This window comes from Syngnathus floridae, chromosome 19, assembly GCF_059516105.1.
Source record: "Syngnathus floridae isolate MCC-2025c chromosome 19, RoL_Sflo_1.0, whole genome shotgun sequence".
Lineage (NCBI taxonomy): Eukaryota > Metazoa > Chordata > Actinopteri > Syngnathiformes > Syngnathidae > Syngnathus > Syngnathus floridae.
Genome location: NC_142431.1, coordinates 7,391,951 through 7,406,486, shown reverse-complemented (window position 1 = coordinate 7,406,486; position 14,536 = coordinate 7,391,951). Strand labels below are relative to the sequence as shown.

At 46.5% G+C, this 14,536-nt stretch overlaps 1 protein-coding gene across 1 annotated transcript in view; it reads left to right on the top strand.

The window, feature by feature from the left end:
- sash1a (SAM and SH3 domain containing 1a) overlaps nucleotides 1-14,536 on the top strand; it is a 107,668-nt gene that overhangs the window by 86 nt on the left and 93,046 nt on the right. The gene's annotated exons all lie outside the window — the stretch shown is intronic.

Sequence of the window (14,536 nt, the reverse complement as noted above, 5' to 3'; positions counted from 1 at the left end):
GCACGTTTTTGTCATGTTATTTGATAAATATGGATTTTTGAACTACAGTATTGTAGTGTAGGCGTTTGGACTTGTTTGGAGGTGACGTACTGGACTGCAGTTGCATCCACAGTAGGTGTGTGGAAAAAATGTTAGAGGTGAATTTGCAAGATGGTCGACATATGTAATTTATATAACTATCATTTTACTGTGACAAATATGAAGCATGTTTGAAAAATGATTTAAATGCAAAAAATGATCGACAATGTCTTAATACATAGTCAATGGGACTTGAGTTGTGACTTATTTAAATCCGAGTTTTGCCCCCTGTTTTTGTAGCCCGTGTTTATGGAATGTTTATCAGTGTTTTTGAACAAACTACAAAGCTATTTTTGCGCATGCGGGAGGCTGGAAAGTTGAGGTTTAGATTTGCGCTACCTTGTGGCGGCCACCTGCCCTGTCGCGTGGTAAACCGTTAAATATCTGAATTCCTGGAGATTTGAATGATGCCTGACATTTTAAGTTTTAATCATATCTGCAGGCTGAGCTAGCACTTAAATCAGACAAGCACCAAAAACAGGAATGCTAAGGGCTTATTTTTTCTTTTTCTTTTTTTCATCTTTCTGTCAGCTGGCAGTCAGCAGGGATAGCAGCTCCCCCGTAAGAACGAATGAGGACGAGTGCTGTAGCAAATGAATGGCTTGCTGGATGCTGTAGCTGATTATATTCATCCTCTATTTGTTTGGCTTTTTGCTCACGGCTTTTGCCAAGCATCTTTTCTGAGAAACATGATCCTCATAACACCAAACCACATAAAGCTCTGTTTGCGGGGAACCCCTTAGATTAAGTTCAACACGCTGATGAAAAAGCACAGCAGCCTTTTTTGACTTTATTTAGACAGAGCTGGAGGGCGTGTGGGATGCGGCCGCCTGAGTAGGCTTAAAGTTGACCTTTGTGGCTCCGTCTGTTTCTTGACATACGTTCGTGCACACGGGGGCCACCCTTGCCTTTAAGTAAATTTAGTTGTGGCTGAAACTGCCACCAAATTGCAAGCGGGTGGCTTGCAGTCTGCTACTGTGCATTTGGTGAGTGATGGCTGCAACCAGCAGGGGCGCTGTTGAGTCAAATTGTTTTGCTTTGTGAAGACAGTATAGAAATAAATAAATAAAAACATAGAAGTCTTCAGCCTACCTGATGAGAGCTACTATAATAGTTTGAACACTTTTTTGGGGGGGGCTGCAATTTTATGCTTTCCTCTAGTATTATTTCATATTGGCTGAGGTGTCACTTCACTTTGCAGTGGATCCCTGATGAAAAAGCATCATTACTAGCTGGAAAGATGTGCTAAAACCACAGTTGAATAAGTCAGGAGGACTGCTTGTGACCTACAACTGTTTGAGTTGAACCACTCACGAATCCATTATGTTCTTTCCTGGCTCGATGTATCTTTAGCGCACAATGAGAAAATGCTTTTTAGTCATACAGTATGATGAGATAATGCCGAGCCGCCACAGTCATTTTCAAACATGGCCGAATTTGCCTCGACTTGACGTTCAAGGCCATGTTCACACTTGTCAGGTTTGATTTGGTTGCTCTACTGCACGTGGGTTGTTTGGTCAAGTGTGAACAGCTGAACTTTATCATCCGCAGGTGCGCGCAAAACAGGTCAAACACGTTGACGTGTTAGCATAGGGCTAGCAAAGGCAAAGTTATGCGTCTGTTTTAAATTCATGCTGGTTAAGGTAGGGCAAAAATATTTTATTCCCTCCGCTTCACTAGGCTGATCTTATTTTCATCCATATATTCTAAAAATGGCCTGTCAGCGTGGCGCATTAAAAGGCCTCGTTTAGCCAGGCACTACTGAAAGCGAACTTTATTTACTCTCCATTTATCACCTCGCATCTTCTTCATACTTGCAATTCACATGTAGTCTAGCGACTGCACGATGCACTCCTAATGGACGCGCGCGGTGCAAAAATGCAAATGAATATGGCTCACCAGGGGAAAGACTTAATAGAAGATTACGACTGACCCACATTTAAAGTAAACTCGCAAGCTACAACGTAGCCCTGCGGCTTTTTTTTTTCTCCCTTTTGACGTTCAAATATCCTTTCTAAATCACACAGTTGCCTTGGAAACGCCAGCAGCTGCCTCCCCCATCCCACCCAAAAAAAAAAAATCCTAAAAGGAACTGTGAGGATCTCTGAAGGTCTTTCTCAGCAACACCTTTGCTATGACAAAGGGAATAAATTAAACTGTCTGATTATTATTTCTACGGGTTAACATTGTCCTCCAGTTATCAATTACCAAACTTTGCTTATCACTTTTTTTTCTGACCTGACCTAGGGCTGCACGCTACACAAAGCAAAACAATCGACTACTCGGAAGATTTGAATGTAAATAAATCAACTTTGGTAACGGTGTGTCGGCCTTGACAGGTTATTAAATCCCCCCTGTGTTATTTGCGAAAGGGTATATGACATGAAAGCTGTTGTGATGTTGATGGGCTGACAGCTGTCGACGTATTTTTCTTCTTTACAACGACAACAAAAGTCTTTTACGGCTACGAATAAAGCGCAAATGAAGAGAGCCCAGAAAGCAGCATGCGAGCATCAGCATTAGACTTTTTTTTTGCGTCTCCAGATTCTCTTTGTGGGGGAAGCACACAGATCAAGCAACCCTGAAATGTCTTTTTTATGTACAAAGAAATGACTTGCTGAAAAATATTCTGTTTGTCTAATAAGCTGTCTTGAGAAAGCCTGTTAGCTCAAATGCTACACACTTTAAAATGCTAACACAAAAACTGCCTATTTAGTAGTTTTTATGTTTTTTCTTTATCTTGGTATCTTTTGGCTTCTCTGTTTAATATCCTCTTAATCTGTACCTCACGTGCTTATTAATATTCAAAACCATCAACGGCCGTCTACCGTGAGCTGTCACCGGGCTGGCGCACGTCGCATATTCGTTCCTCCCCCAGCAATTCTGTCATGGGGCACACTTTTAATTGTTGCGCTGCACTAAAGCTGTCAGCGTTCCACTCGTGTGTCTGCCACGTATATGTATGTGTGTGCGTGTGTGTGTGTGTGTGTGTGTGTGTGTGTGTGTGTGTGTGTGTGTGTGTGTGTGTGTGTGTGTGTATGTATATATATAAAAAAAAAATACTCCTCACCCCCCGTGGGTGGTCTCTTTTTCCCTTCAAGCTTGGGTCCTCTACCAGAGGCCTAGGAGCTTGAGGGTTCTACGCAGTATCTGTGCTGTTCCTAGTACTGCACTTTTCTGGACTGAGATGTCAGATGTTTTTCCTGGGATCTGTTTCAGCCACTCCTCCAGTTTGGGGGTTACTGTCCCTAGTGCTCCAATGACCACAGGTACCACTGAAGTCTTCACTCTCCAGGCCTTCTCCAGCTCTTCTCTGAGCCCTTGATATTTCTCAAGTTTCTCATGTTCCTTTTTCCTAATGTTACCATCATTTGGGATGGCTATGTCAACCACAACGGCTTTCCTCTGCTCTTTGTCCACCACCACAATGTCCGGTTGGTTCGCCATTACCATTCTGTCTGTCTGGATCTGGAAGTCCCAGAGGATCTTGGCTTGGTCATTCTCTACCACCTTTGGAGGTGTTTCCCACTTGGATCTTGGGACTTCCAGTCCATACTCTGCACAGATGTTCCTGTACACTATTCCAGCTACTTGGTTATGGCGCTCCATGTATGCTTTACCTGCCAGAATCTTACACCCTGCAGTTATGTGCTGGATTGTCTCAGGACCTTCTTTGCACAATCTGCACCTGGGGTCTTGTCTGGTGTGGTAGATTTGGGCCTCTATTGCTCTGGTGCTCAAGGCCTGTTCTTGTGCAGCCAGGATCAGTGCCTCTGTGCTGTCCTTCAGACCAGCTCTTTCTAGCCATTGGTAGGATTTCTGGATATCAGCCACTTCAGCTATGTTTCGGTGGTACATCCCATGTAGGGGCTTGTCCTCCCATGATGGTCCCTCCAGCACCTCATCTTCCTTTGATGCCCATTGTCTGAGACATTCACTGAGCACGTGATCCATTGGGGCCTTATCCCTGATGTACTTGTGGATCTTGGATGTTTCATCTTGGATAGTGGCTCTCACGCTCGCTAGTCCTCGGCCTCTTTCTTTACTGCTAGTGTACAGTCTCAGGGTGCTGGACTTGGGATGGAACCCTCCATGCATGGTTAGGAGCTTCCGTGTCTTGATATCTGTGGTCTGTATATCCTCCTTTGGCCACCGTATGATTCCTGCAGGGTATCTGATTACTGGTAGGGCGTAGCTGTTAATGGCTAGGGACTTGTTCTTGCCGTTGAGCTGACTTCTTAGGACTTGCCTTACTCGATGGAGGTATTTGGCTGTGGCTGCTTTCCTTGTTTCCTCGTCAAGGTTGGCATTTGCCTGTGGAATTCCAAGGTATTTGTAGCTGTCCTCAATGTCTGCTATTGTTCCTTCTGGGAGTGAGATCCCCTCTGTGCGGATTACCTTTCCTCTTTTAGTCACCATGCGGCCACATTTCTCAAGTCCCAATGACATTCCGATGTCAGAGCTGTAGATCCTGGTAGTGTGGATCAGGGAGTCAATGTCCCGCTCGTTCTTAGCGTACAGCTTTATGTCATCCATGTAGAGGAGGTGGCTGATGGTGGCCCCATTCCTGAGTTGGTATCCATAGCCCATCTTGTTGATTATTTGGCTGAGGGGGTTCAGTCCTATACAGAACAGCATTGGGGACAGAGCGTCTCCTTGGTATATACCACATTTGATGGTCACGTGTGCAAGTGGCTTGCCATTGGCTTCAAGTGTGGTTTTCCACTGTTTCATCGAGTTGGCGATGAAGGTTCTCAGAGTCCCATTGATGTTGTACAGCCTCAAGCATTCAGTGATCCAACTATGTGGCATTGAGTCATATGCTTTCTTGTAATCAATCCAGGCAGTGCTCAGGTTGGTACGTCTGGTTCTGCAGTCGTGGGTGACTGTTCTATCCACCAGGAGTTGATGTTTTGCTCCTCTGGTATTTTTACCAATCCCTTTCTGAGCAGTGCTCATGTATTGATCCATGTGCCCGCTGATCTTATCTGATATTATGCCCGACATCAGCTTCCATGTTGTGGAGAGGCAGGTGATTGCCCGGTAGTTGGATGGGGCTTTACCCTTTGAAGGATCCTTCTGGATCAGGATCGTACGCCCTTGGGTTAGCCATTCAGGGTGAGTCCCATCCCTTAGCAGCTGGTTCATTTGTGCTGCCAGGCGCTCATGGAGAGTTGTACGTTTCTTGAGACAGTAGCTGTGGATCATGTCAGGGCCTGGTGCTGTCCAGTTTTTCATTCCTGAGACTCTTCTCTGGATGTCTGCCACTGTGATGGTTACTGGGTTCTGTTCAGGGAGCTTGCTATGGTCCTTTCTCCGAGCCACCAGCCACTGTGCATCCTTCTTATGTGATGCCTCCCGCTCCCATGTATCCTTCCAGTCCTGTTCAGTTTCCAGCCTTGGTGGGTCTGCTCTGCTATATTCCTCTATTATATTCAGGGGAATATATATATATATATACATATATATATATATATATATATATATATATATATATATATATATATATATATATATATATATATATATATATATATATACACCTCAGCAGCAGTGATCCTAGAAATGCTTGGCTGCAAGAAGAATGACCATATGCGACCACAACAGTGCCCACCATGGAAGAGAAGGCTGGAGGCCAAAATCAAGATAGCACGGAGAGAAGTGAGCCAAATGACAGAGGCCCAGAAAGGTGCAATGAAAAAGCAAGTTCCCAAGAAATACAGCCAGATGCCCATACCTGAAGCACTCGAAACTGCCAAACAAAGACTCCAAGCCTTGGCCAGCCGCCTAAAGAGGTACACAAGAGAGAATGAAGCCAGACGAATAAACAGGTTGTTCACAACACAACCAGCGAAAGTGTACGCTCAGTGGCAGGGGAATAATAGCAGAGCAGACCCACCAAGGCTGGAAACTGAACAGTACTGGAAGGATATATGGGAGCGGGAGGCATCACATAAGAAGGATGCACAGTGGCTGGTGGCTCTGAGAAAGGACCACAGCAAGCTCCCTGAACAGAACCCAGTAACCATCACAGTAGCAGACATCCAGAGAAGAGTCTCAGGAATGAAAAACTGGACAGCACCAGGCCCTGACATGATCCACAGCTACTGGCTCAAGAAACTTACAACTCTCCATGAGCGCCTGGCAGCACAAATGAACCAGTTGCTAAGGGATGGGACTCACCCTGAATGGCTAACCCAAGGGCGTACGATCCTGATCCAGAAGGATCCATCAAAGGGTACAGTCCCATCCAACTACCGGCCAATCACCTGCCTCTCCACAACATGGAAGCTGATGTCGGGCATAATATCAGATAAGATCAGCAGGCACATGGATCAATACATGAGCACTGCTCAGAAAGGGATTGGTAAAAATACCAGAGGAGCAAAACATCAACTCCTGGTGGATAGAACAGTCACCCAAGACTGCAGAACTAGACGTACCAACCTGAGCACTGCCTGGATTGATTACAAGAAAGCATATGACTCAATGCCACATACTTGGATCACTGAATGCTTGAGGCTGTACAACATCAATGGGACTCTGAGAACCTTCATCGCCAACTCGATGAAACAGTGGAAAACCACACTTGAAGCCAATGGCAAGCCACTTGCACACGTGACCATCAAATGTGGTATATACCAAGGAGACGCTCTGTCCCCAATGCTGTTCTGTATAGGACTGAACCCCCTCAGCCAAATAATCAACAAGACGGGCTATGGATACCAACTCAGGAATGGGGCCACCATCAGCCACCTCCTCTACATGGATGACATAAAGCTGTACGCTAAGAACGAGCGGGACATTGACTCCCTGATCCACACTACCAGGATCTACAGCTCTGACATCGGAATGTCATTCGGACTTGAGAAATGTGGCCGCATGGTGACTAAAAGAGGAAAGGTAATCCACACAGAGGGGGTCTCACTCCCAGAAGGAACAATAGCAGACATTGAGGACAGCTACAAATACCTTGGAATTCCACAGGCAAATGGCAACCTTGACGAGGAAACAAGGAAAGCAGCCACAGCCAAATACCTCCATCGAGTAAGGCAAGTCCTAAGAAGTCAGCTCAATGGCAAGAACAAGTCCCTAGCCATTAACAGCTACGCCCTACCAGTAATCAAATACCCTGCAGGAATCATACGGTGGCCAAAGGAAGATATACAGACCACAGATATCAAGACACGGAAGCTCCTAACCATGCATGGAGGGTTCCATCCCAAGTCCAGCACCCTGAGACTGTACACGAGCCGTAAAGAAGGAGGCCGAGGACTAGCGAGCGTGAGAGCCACTATCCAAGATGAAACGTCCAAGATCCATAAGTACATCAGGGATAAGGCCCCAACGGATGACGTGCTCAGTGAATGTCTCAGACAATGGGCATCAAAGGAAGATGAGGTGCTGGAGGGACCATCATGGGAGGACAAGCCCCTACATGGGATGTACCACCGAAACATAGCTGAAGTAGCTGATATCCAGAAATCCTACCAATGGCTAGAAAGAGCTGGTCTGAAGGACAGCACAGAGGCACTGATCCTGGCTGCACAAGAACAGGCCTTGAGCACCAGAGCAATAGAGGCCCAAATCTACCACACCAGACAAGACCCCAGGTGTAGATTGTGCAAAGAAGGTCCTGAGACAATCCAGCACATAACTGCAGGGTGTAAGATGCTGGCAGGTAAAGCATACATGGAGCGCCATAACCAAGTAGCTGGAATAGTGTACAGGAACATCTGTGCAGAGTATGGACTGGAAGTCCCAAGATCCAAGTGGGAAACACCTCCAAAGGTGGTAGAGAATGACCAAGCCAAGATCCTCTGGGACTTCCAGATCCAGACAGACAGAATGGTAATGGCGAACCAACCGGACATTGTGGTAGTGGACAAAGAGCAGAGGAAAGCCGTTGTGGTTGACATAGCCATCCCAAATGATGGTAACATTAGGAAAAAGGAACATGAGAAACTTGAGAAATATCAAGGGCTCAGAGAAGAGCTGGAGAAGACCTGGAGAGTTAAGACTTCAGTGGTACCTGTGGTCATTGGAGCACTAGGGGCAGTAACCCCCAAACTGGAGGAGTGGCTCAAACAGATCCCAGGAAAAACATCTGACATCTCAGTCCAGAAAAGTGCAGTACTAGGAACAGCAAAGATACTGCGTAGAACCCTCAAGCTCCCAGGCCTCTGGTAGAGGACCCGAGCTTGAAGGGAAAAAGATACCACCCACGGGGGGTGAGGAAAAAGTTTTTATATATATATATATATATATATATATATATATATATATATATATATATATATATATATATATATATGTATGTATATATATGTATATATATGTATATGTATATATATGTGTGTGTGTGTGTATATATATATACACTACCGTTCAAAAGTTTGGGGTCACCCAAACAATTTTGTGTTTTCCATGAAAAGTCACACTTATTCACCACTAAACGTTGTGAAATGAATAGAAAATAGAGTCAAGACAATGACAAGGTTAGAAATAATGATTTGTATTTGAAATAAGATTTTTTTTACATCAAACTTTACTTTCGTCAAAGAATCCTCCATTTGCAGCAATTACGGCATTGCAGACCTTTGGCATTCTAGCTGTTAATTTGTTGAGGTAATCTGGAGAAATTGCACCCCACGCTTCCAGAAGCAGCTCCCACAAGTTGGATTGGTTGGATGGGCACTTCTTGCGTACCATACGGTCGAGCTGCTCCCACAACAGCTCAATGGGGTTCAGATCTGGTGACTGCGCTGGCCACTCCATTACCGATAGAATACCAGCTGCCTGCTTCTGCTCTAAATAGTTCTCGCACAATTTGGTGGTGTGTTTGGGGTCATTGTCCTGTTGTAGGATGAAATTGGCTCCAATCAAGCGCTGTCCACTGGGTATGGTAATGTGATGGTCTGGGGTTGCTTTGGTGCTGGTAAGGTGGGAGATTTGTACAGGGTAAAAGGGATTCTGAATAAGGAAGGCTATCACTCCATTTTGCAACGCCATGCCATACCCAGTGGACAGCGCTTGATTGGAGCCAATTTCATCCTACAACAGGACAATGACCCCAAACACACCTCCAAATTGTGCGAGAACTATTTAGAGCAGAAGCAGGCAGCTGGTATTCTATCGGTAATGGAGTGGCCAGTGCATTCACCAGATCTGAACCCCATTGAGCTGTTGTGGGAGCAGCTCGACCGTATGGTACGCAAGAAGTGCCCATCCAACCAATCCAACTTGTGGGAGCTGCTTCTGGAAGCGTGGGGTGCAATTTTTCCAGATTACCTCAACAAATTAACAGCTAGAATGCCAAAGGTCTGCAATGCTGTTATTGCTGCAAATGGAGGATTCTTTGACGAAAGCAAAGTTTGATATAAAAAAAATCTTATTTCAAATACAAATCATTATTTCTAACTTTGTCAATGTCTTGACTCTATTTTCTATTCATTTCACAACGTTTGGTGGTGAATAAGTGTGACTTTTCATGGAAAACACAAAATTGTTTGGGTGACCCCAAACTTTTGAACGGTAGTGTGTATATATATATATATATATATATATATATTTATTTATTGCCAAGAATGTCATTAGTGGTATCGTCACGACTCGTCCCCGGTTATATTATTGTGTGTAGGTTGTCATGGTTTCTGTCCGCGTCTGTGTACTCGCCCCTCCCTTCCTGTGTCTACTCACAATCAATGTACTAATCACAGTCACCTGCCTCTCGTTACCTGTCTCTTATTTAAGTCCTATCTGTCTGTCACTCCCTGTTGGATCGTTGTTGTCGTCTCATGTCTTCTTGTTTCCTGTCTTTGTTAGTTCCGTTTCGGTGAGCCAGTCTGTCGGTCGGTCACGTTGTTGTTTTGTTAGGTCGTTATGTTAGTTCTATGCTTCTCAATTATTTTCTGTGATGCCACCCTAGGGAGAAGAAAACATTTTGCGCCCCTCCCCCCTCATGTTATTAACAGTAAAGAAAACAAAAAAATAAATAAAAAGGAAAGATCAACTTACAATAAAGAATAACTTTATTAATAACGTTGTTTTTTAGTCTGTAACAGAACAGATTCAAAGTGCATCACTTTGCCTGATATTAAAAAATAAATTATAATCATTCAAACTATTAACATTCTTGACCAACTGCCATTTTATGCTGAAAAAATTTCAATAAAATAATAATAAACATACATAACATTAAATTAAATAACAGCAATAAATATTAAATTCAAAGTAATCAGCAATATTAACTCAGGAGCACAATACATAAAACATTTTAACCTACAAAACAAAAAATGAATAGAACAATTTGTGCAGTTTTTGAAAATGAGGCAACATGACGGAGACCATATCCACGGCTGCAGGTAATATCAGCTCTTCTGCAATGGTGTGTGTGTTTTTTTTTTGCACTGAGCAATTTGGTACGCTGCTTTATATGATGCATACAGTGCTTGCTGATTGACTGAAGTAGCATTCACAAAGTGGGATGATTGTTCACAATATTCTGCCCGTTTTCGCTAAAAACCCTTTGGCATCTTAGCATGATTGAGGTGCAATGACTTTATAAGTGTCGCCTTAATTTATTTGGCTTCATACTGTCCGCTGCCAACATTGTAAGGCACAGTAAACAAACCGGTCTTTCCTCGTCTCCCATCGTAGTCACAATGAAGCCAAGCGCTACGTACGCTTCGGCATATTTCCTTGTTTTAGCTTTCGTGTAACTCTCAATTCTCTTATCTCTGTCTCTCTCCGCCGTTCTTTTCAACCCTGTTAGATATTTTTCCATGGTGTCCCACTGCCCTTTTTATTGCCTGCTCTGTGCTGTGTGTGCGTATGTTCCGTGCGCTCTACACTGTAGAGCAGGGGTCACCAACACGGTGCCCGCGGGCACCAGGTCGCTCGTGAGGACCGCATGAGTCACCCGCAGGACTGTTCTAAAATTAGCTTAAATAGCGGCACTTGTCAGTGAGCTGCATCTATTTATTTTACAGTCAAACCTTGGTTTTCGAACGTCCCGGTTCTCGAACAAATCGGAATTCGAACAAAAAATTCGAAATTTTTTTGCTACGGTTGTCGAACAAAATTCAGAGGTCGAACCTCGCGAGATGAGCTGGGAGGACCTGAGAAAACCCGACCGTGCGGCTCGGATGCCGACTGACTCCGTTGTTATTGTATTTTCGTTACTTTGAGGATTGTATTAACCCCCTAATCATGCCTCCAAAGAAAGCAAGTGGGAGCAGTAAAGCCGTCCTAAAACACAAAGACGCTCTTAAAGCAATGCGACAGTGAGCGCCCGGAGCACTGCGGTTGCGCGATCGGACAAAATTAAGCTCCCTGCGCACTGAGGTCCACTTCAATTTTGGAAAGTACATCAGGACTTTAAAAATATTTTCTAAATAAAAACACAATAATGTGACCAGCGCGGTGCAGTTGCGCGGTCGGCGACGCGCTACGGTTACGTGTTTGGCGGTGCGCTGCAGTTGAGCGACCAGACAATAATGCGCAAATGAAAAAATGCTAAAAAAAAAAAAAAAAAAAGGCGTTTTCTTTAGTCTTGGAAGAGACTAAAATTTTTTACATTATTTGTAATGGAAAAAATAGATTCGGAATTCGACCGATTCGCTTCTGGAACCGCCTTCTGGAACGGATTGTGGTCGAAAACCGAGTTTTGACTGTATTTTTGCTATTCTTGTTAAAATCACACATGTGAACTGGAAATGACAATAATAACACATAGTGAAAGCTAAATTGAGCAAATTGGCTATTTCAGAAGTGTGTGTCAAACTCGTAGCCCTTTGCCTTAATCAGTACCCAGAAAGTAGCTTTCGGTTTAAGAAAGTGAAGGAATGGGGTCGAAATACAAAAAGTCCTGCCTAGCTACAAAAACAGATATGCTCAAACCTCATTGAATAAAGTACATAAGCAGACAAGCATATTCACATATTAAATAAATAAAAGAAACATTTTAACCATATAATTATACCTACACACCAAATCAATAAAGAAGACATAACTAGACATTTTTGATAAGTGGTAATGAGAAAGCCCCTCCGTGAGTCGTCACCTTATCGTGGTGGAGGGGTTTGCGTGCCCCTATGATCCTAGGAGCCATGTTGTCGGGGGCTTCATGCCCCTGGTAGGGTCACCCATGGCAAACGGGTCCTAGGTGAGGGGCCAGACAAAGCACGGCTCACAGAAGCCCCTTATGACGATTGAAATAAATGGACTTCGTTTTCCCTCGCCCGGACGCGGGTCACCGGGGCCTCCCTCTGGAGCCAGGCCTGGAGGCGGGGCTCGAAGGCGAGCGTCTGGTGGCCGGGCCTTCGCCCATGGGGCCCGGCCGGGCATAGCCCGAAAAGGAAACGTGGGTCCCCCTTCCCATGGGCTCACCACCTGTGGGAGGGGCCGAAGGGGTCGGGTGCAATGTGAGCTGGGCGGCAGCCAAAGGCAGGGACCTTGGCCGTCTGATCCCCGGCTGCAGAAGCTGGCTCTTGGGACATGGAATGTCACCTCTCTGGCTGTAAAGGAGCCCGAGCTTGTGTGCGAGGCAGAAAAATTCCGACTAGATATAGTTGGACTAGCCTCCACGCACAGTTTGGGTTCCGGTACAAGCTCTCTCGAGAGGGGCTGGACTCTCTTCCACTCTGGAGTTGCCCACGGTGAGAGGCGTCGAGCAGGTGTGGGTATACTTATTGCCCCCCGGCTGGGCGCCTGCACATTGGGGTTCACCCCGGTGAACGAGAGGGTAGCCTCCCTCCGCCTTCGGGTGGGGGGATGGGTCCTGACTATTGTTTGTGTCTATGCACCAAACGGCAGCTCAGAGTACCCACCCTTCTTGGGGTCCCTGGAGGAAGTGCTGGAGACCGCTCCTTCTGGGGACTCCATCGTTCTACTGGGTGACTTCAATGCTCACGTGGGCAATGACAGTGAGACCTGGAAGGGCGATCTGAACCCGAGCGGTGTTCTATTGTTGGACTTCTGTGCTCGACACGGATTTTCAATAATGAACACCATGTTCAAACATAAGGGTGTCCATGTGTGCACTTGGCACCAGGACACCCTAGGCCGCAGTTCGATGATCAACTTTGGAGTCGTTTCATCGGATTTGCGGCCGCATGTTTTGGCGTGACTGGGGTGGTGGTTCTCCTCTTTAAGAAGAGGGACCGGAGGGTGTGTTCCAATTACAGGGGAATCACACTCCTCAGCCTGCCTGGTAAGGTCTATTCAGGGGTGCTGGAGAGGAGGGTCCGTCGGGAGGTCGAACCTCGGATTCAGGAGGAGCAGTGTGGCTTTCGTCCTGGCCGTGGAACAGTGGACCAGCTCTACACCCTCGGCAGGATCCTCGAGGGTGCATGGGAGTTCGCCCAACCAGTCCACATGTGTTTTGTGGACTTGGAGAAGGCGTTCGACCGTGTCCCTCGAGAGGTTCTGTGGAGGGTGCTTCGGGAGTACGGGGTGCCGAGCCAACTGATAAGGGCGGTTCGGTCCCTGTATCACCGATGCCAGAGTCTGGTCCGCATTTCCGGCAGTAAGTCGGATTCGTTCCCAGTGAGGGTTGGACTCCGCCAAGGCTGCCCTTTGTCACCAATTCTGTTCATGATTTTTATGGACAGAATTTCTAGGCGCAGCCGAGGCGTTGAGGGGGTCCGGTTTGGGGACCTCAGCATCGCGTCTCTGCTTTTTGCAGATGACGTGGTGCTGTTGGCTTCTTCAGGCCGTGATCTCCAGCTCTCGCTGGAACGGTTCGCAGCCGAGTGTGAAGCGGTCGGGATGAGGGTCAGCACCTCCAAATCCGAGTCCATGGTCCTCGATCGGAAAAGGGTGGAATGCCCTCTCCGGATCAGGGATGAGATCCTGCCCCAAGTGGAGGAGTTCAAGTATCTTGGAGTCTTGTTCACGAGTGAGGGGAGGATGGAGCGCGAGATCGACAGGCGGATCGGTGCAGCGTCGGCAGTAATGCGGACCCTGTACCGGTCCGTTGTGGTGAAGAGAGAGCTGAGCCAAAAGGCAAAACTCTCAATTTACCGGTCGAGTTACGCTCCTACCCTCACCTATGGTCACGAGCTATGGGTCGTGACCGAAAGAACGAGATCCCGGATACAAGCGGCCGAAAGGAGTTTTCTCCGCAGGATGTCCGGGCTCTCCCTTAGAGATAGGGTGAGAAGCTCGGTCATCCGGGAGAGACTCGGAGTAGAGTCGCTACTCCTCCACGTTGAGAAGAGCCAGATGAGGTGGCTCGGGCATCTTATCAGGATGCCTCCTGGACGCCTCCCTGGGGAGGTGTTCCGGGCATGTCCCACCGTTAGGAGACCCCGGGGACGACCCAGGACGCGCTGGAGAGACTGTGTCTCTCAGCTGGCCTGGGAACGCCTTGGGATGAGCTGGATGAATCGGCTGGGGAGAGGGAAGTCTGGGAGTCCCTCCTAAAGCTGCTGCCCCCGCGACCCGACCCCGGATA